This window comes from Halyomorpha halys, unplaced genomic scaffold, assembly GCF_000696795.3.
Source record: "Halyomorpha halys isolate HHAL.00 unplaced genomic scaffold, Hhal_1.1 Scaffold186.1, whole genome shotgun sequence".
Taxonomy (NCBI): Eukaryota; Metazoa; Arthropoda; class Insecta; order Hemiptera; family Pentatomidae; genus Halyomorpha; species Halyomorpha halys.
Genome location: NW_027116002.1, coordinates 922,417 through 928,416, shown reverse-complemented (window position 1 = coordinate 928,416; position 6,000 = coordinate 922,417).

Genomic DNA, 6,000 nt, shown 5'->3' with positions numbered 1-6,000 from the left:
AACATCAAAATATACTATTCACTAAAAAAGAGCATATTACAATATATATATAAATATATATATATATTTCACTTGCTAACTAGTAGCTCTAACTTTATTAAATGATTTATTTATTTTTATTAAGTAAATAACCATCAAAATCTGTTGCCAAATCAAAAAGCTGAGTATTTAGACAATATTTTAATCAATAAAGGAATAAATTATCACAACTTCTTTAATATTATGATGAATTTCCATGCCATGTTAATATTTTTTGTTCTAAATCCTTTTTTTTTATCTTCTTTTTTTTGCAGTTGTAAAATGGATTAAGATGCTCAATAACTATGTTTTATTGAATCCAGATATTTTACCAAACAAATTTCAATATCAAATTTCATGAAATGAAAGTTATCTTACACACAGATCACTTAACTAGTTAAGAGTAACAAAAAATGCCTAAAAAAGAAAGTTTTTGTTCAAGAAATCCAATAGAGTACAACAGAGGAGCTAGATGAAGAAATGATTATTGAACCTGATGCCAAGCTAAAGCACATACCACCAATATGTGAAGCTTGATGCAGCCCTGATGAAGCCCTGCAAAGTGGGGCGAAACGTCGGAAGATAAATAGTTGTAAACTACTTTTGTTTCTCATCTTCTTATATATCAATTTTTACGGTCAACTATATATACATATATTTTAATATAAGGATCTAATGCTCTGTAAATTTTGTATCCCACAGTATATCACTTGTGCATCAATTTTGAAGTATTTGTGTATATCTACAGTCCCACAAAAGCTAAATTTATGTGAAGTCAATGGGGAATCAGATGATATTTTATGTTAAATGTATGTGAAGTGAATGGTGAATCAGATGATTTTTTAACTCTTCCAAAATCTGTTCCAACTCTGTTTTTACTACAGATTACATCCCAAGTTTCTAGTTCCCAGTCTACTGGGAAGTATGACCATCACAAGTTAGTACAAAAGTACTGAGCCAAACAACAACCATTTTGTATATTTAAAAAAAAAAAAAAGTGGACTGAAACACTATTGTCTATTTTAGAGTACTTCCTTATTTCTCATTTACACACCAAAAGAAATTGTGAATGTCCAGACAAAGATATATTTTAATGTTTGAAAAAAAAGAAGTTATAATACATAAATGAGCCGTACTCAGTATTGAGCTTTAAACTTGATCACACACAACTTGAAAATGTTCAACTTAGAGTATCCAACTTCATCGTTAAAACTGAAGCCAATGCTAGTCTCTTGCATGGAGCTAAAATCCTTCATCATTAACTGTTAAAAATAAATAACACACTGTTACAATAAGCTTATAAGGCCAACCAGGGTGATCTGATAATAAATAAATAAAAAATAAAAAAACTTCTTTTTTTTATATTATTTATAACACTATACTTTTTTTATCTGATTAATATTTTCTAATACTGTTATAATGTTTTTATACCTTCATTTCATATTGATTTTATTAATTATGTTCCAACATAAATCAGGAAGAAATCAAGGATTTTGTCAGGATAGTTTTCTGTGCATGCTTGAATTTTGACGGACCTCACATTCTAGCCTTGTTGGAACACCTTTTTTCTAGGCAGTCTATTCAAGTAAATGCAATTGTCAATATATTTTCATAGTAGAATCAGTGAATTTTTTTTCCATTTGTACTGAACTAAGACTTTTTTTTTCATTTGTGTAGTAATTTAATTCTTATAAATTTCTTACTTCATATTCAATATAAATGTTTAATTTATTTTGTGCCTGGTTTTTAAAACTTAGATATTGCTTTTGATCGACCATTCTTAATGTCATTATTATTTACATCTGAGGTTGTTATTATGATTGTGTTGCCTTAAGTTCATCTTTTTTTTAGTAATATGGGACAAGATGTTGATGCAGGATCAGTAGTAGTATTTGTTCATTGTTTAGTTCTTTTAATTTTTTATTCATTTGTAATTGTTGTGGTGATGCAATTCAATTGGTGGCAGATATGTAATTTTAATCACTTCTGAATATTTTATGTAGATGTCAATGAACATATATTGTCAAAGATATTTTTTTAATCTATATTTAATCTTATTATTTCTCTTTGTTTATTTTAAACAAAAATTTCCATTTCCATATAATTTTAAATAAAAACTGATTCGCAAAAACAGGCAATTATAGATTTTGAGTTCAAGTCCTGCTTTATAGTAGTTTTAATTAATAGCAACCACAAAAACATTAAGATTTTTTTTAATTTCTATTTTTGGATTTTTTTTTTAGTTATAATTGGAACCTTAAAGTTTCCAATTATTTGAGAATCCCTCTAGAAGGTTCTCTATTTCTATCATGATAATGATTTTGAACATTCATTGCGTAAAGTAACATTATTAATGCAATTTCTCATTGTTTTATTAAGAGCTAGTTCATTTACTTGAAGATTTTGATTGTTCTAACTTTTTGTTTAATCTGATCCCATTAATTATGAGGAAGTGAAAATTGTATTAAATTATGAATTATTTAGTTAAGATTTAATTATTTAGTATTATATTATGGTTATAAACTATTAATCATTTGAAATTTGTTAGATTATAGAACTTTATTTTTGAATAGTGAAACAAAAATTTAAACAATGCTATACTACCTGAAATTAACTTTCATAGTTTGTTTTTTTATAATTATTTTATTTGTGATATTAAATCAGGGAGGCTGACAGTTGATAGAGGAAATGAGGGAAATGCAGGGAAAATGGATGAAAGGGTGGTTAAGGAGAAACTTGTTGACTTACCCATGGTTTAATTCTTAAATAAATAAATCTTTCTTAGTAAAATGAGATTGTTTATTTTATTATTATTTTTTTTTTTAGCACTAAGCAACCAAAAAGGAAAAAATACACCATCAGAAGATCATTATTTATTATAATAAATAACCTTTACTTAGTAGTAAATAACGATGAACAAATCTACTTGTAAATGTTATGGTTATTTAATTATATTAATTAGTATTCAATGTTCCAGGGTCAATACACCATCTTCAGTACTTAATACTGCAATATATCATATTTTTATTATCATTTACTAGTTTTTTGTTATTACATGATGATCAATAAAATAATCATTTCTAAATGAATAAATAAAATACAAAGTAACAATTCAAGAATTAATTATTCATTAATGTAATATATTTAAAATTTTTTCTTCTATTAGCATCTTATATCCACACCAAATAGTTTGTCCAAAAATATATAGTTCATGTATTTTATTCTGTAGAACTCGTGTTACAATAGGAGTGGGTTATTCAGAATCCCTTCATTGGTTCACTTGGTACTATTTAAGGGTTAAAACTATGTCTGTTGTATTTATATTTTATTCTTTTTTGTATTTCTAAAAAAAAAAATAATATGATATTCTGTTTTTATTTAATTTAAATTGAAAGTAAAAATCAATTTTTTAAAAATTTTATTGATTAAATTTATTTCACTTAGATATTATTTTATTTGATATCATTTTTTAGATATTATTTCTATGTTATTTCAGGGTTTAATTATAATCTGCGCATAATGATTATTAAGGTTTTATACATCAATTTTATTTTTATTGGATATTCTAAAGTTCGTTGCCTCCAAGATTCTTTTATTTTTCATTTACCATTATATGTAGGTTTTAAAAATCGAAGTTATGATATTATATCCTTTGCTTAGCAAGTGTAAGTTTTACTATTGCTCATATGTTGGTTAATTCTTAACAACTTCAAAGGTCCTCTAAAGTTTATTAGGTAGTAATTTTCATATTCAAGTCTCCAAACCACTCGCTGCCCATCCATCATGTTAACCATACAATTTCCCTAGCCTATGTTTTAGTTTGAAATATTGCTATTTTTATTTACTATCAAAGAAATGTTCAATATACTAATTAGTGTGATTTGAAAAATAAAATATTTAAAGAAAGATCACTTTGATTCACTATCAATATACATTTTAGCAAATAACTGTAAAACTTCCATCAATTTTACTTTTAATAATAAATGAATTGATATATTGCCACTCATGGTACAAATTGTTATAATCCTAAAAACTGCCTTTTTCAGGCAAGGATAAAAATCTAATAATTCCTTATAATTTAGTTTAGAATTATATGCTGTCTTTTTTCATTCTTAGTTCAATATACTTGGCTACTTATAAATAAAAAAAGAAAGCATTTATAATCTTTAAATTTCTTTTTTGAGACTGGCAATTATTTACTAAATAATTCAACAACACTATCCAAATTATAGTCTCAAAACATTTATTTCATTCACATGTCCAACGTTTCGGCCAATTCGGCCATCTTCAGGGACAATCTTAATTTACTTAGAGACATATATTTAACCCTTTTAAAAAACTCCATACAGGCCATTCTGCCCAGGTCAAAATATTTACATCTAATATGTCAAAAATACAATAAACACCTAAAACATAAAAACCAGTCAAATTATTTCACTTTTATCACAATTTATACACTATATATTATAACCTCACTTTTACCTTTTACCAAGGTAAAAGTGAGGTTATAATATATAGTGTATAAATTGTGATAAAAGTGAAATAATTTGACTGGTTTTTATGTTTTTGACTTAATAGGTGTTTATTGTATTTTTGACATATTAGATGTAAATATTTTGACCTGGGCAGAATGGCCTGTATGGAGTTTTTTAAAAGGGTTAAATATATGTCTCTAAGTAAATTAAGATTGTCCCTGAAGATGGCCGAATTGGCCGAAACGTTGGACATGTGAATGAAATAAATGTTTTGAGCCTATAATTTGGATAGTGTTGTTGAATTATTTAGTAAAAGAAAGCATATTATTATAGAATCAATTGATAAGAAAAAATGAAATCAGTTTCAAGCAATTACTGTTTTTAGAGATATGACATTTCGCACTTTGAGTAATTATATGGAATAAAGTGAAGACCACATGAAGAGAATAGGAAGAGATTTAAGATTTATTGTGAATAAGATACAGCATCTTTAAAATGAAGCTATTAAAAAGATTTTCGAAGTATGTAATCTATTGTCACAAAGCAGATTTCAAATTTATTTTCGACAACAGAATATAATACAGACAACCCCTCTCTACAAATCTCTTTGAAAATACAAATTTTAGATAAAAATTTCATAAAACTATTTCTAGATAGTAGCAGTAATAATGATTATTTCATGAACATATGTTGTAAAGTAATAAATCTTGAAATAAAAACAGCTTTTTAGCCAATAAATACATTTTATTAAAAATACATAACTCATAGATTGCAAATCAAATCCAAATAGCAACTGAAAATAAAACTATTAACTATTAACAGAAAAAAAAAATTAGCTAATTAATAATAGCGAATATAAAATAACGATTTTCAAAAACATATTAACAAGATATTAACGTCAAAGATATAGCATTATAAAGATAAAAACTAATATATTTTACAAAACCATAAAAATTTGCATATTTAAATGAAAATCAATAAACCAATAACAAAATTGGGCATTTTCTATTGTCATTGCTTGGTTGAATGACGTGAAGTGTTTCTTTTTTCTAAGATTTTTAATTTTTCTATTAATATTTTCAACCACTTTTTCTAATACTCTAATGTGTGTTACTTTATTTATTTATTTTTTTAAATGCTTATTTTATTTTATTTATTTTTCATTTTTATCCACTGAATTGTATTGTTTCCTTGTTTTCCATATTGAAGAAACAGACAGGGAATGGTTGTTTAGAGCTCTCCTTAGTATTGAGAACAATTTCTATTGTAATTACAGTTTTCCTGACATTTTTTGTGATTTTATTCCATTATCCACTTACTGTTATTTGTACAGATATATTCATTTTATATTCTTTGCTTAGTTTTAATGGAATGGAACATCAGTTTCATTATTTTTTTTTATCTTCATTCTCCTAAATTGTATATTTATTAACATTTAGGAACTTTTCCCATACAATGGCAATCTTTAATAATTTATCATAGCATAATATTATCATAGTTTGTTTCC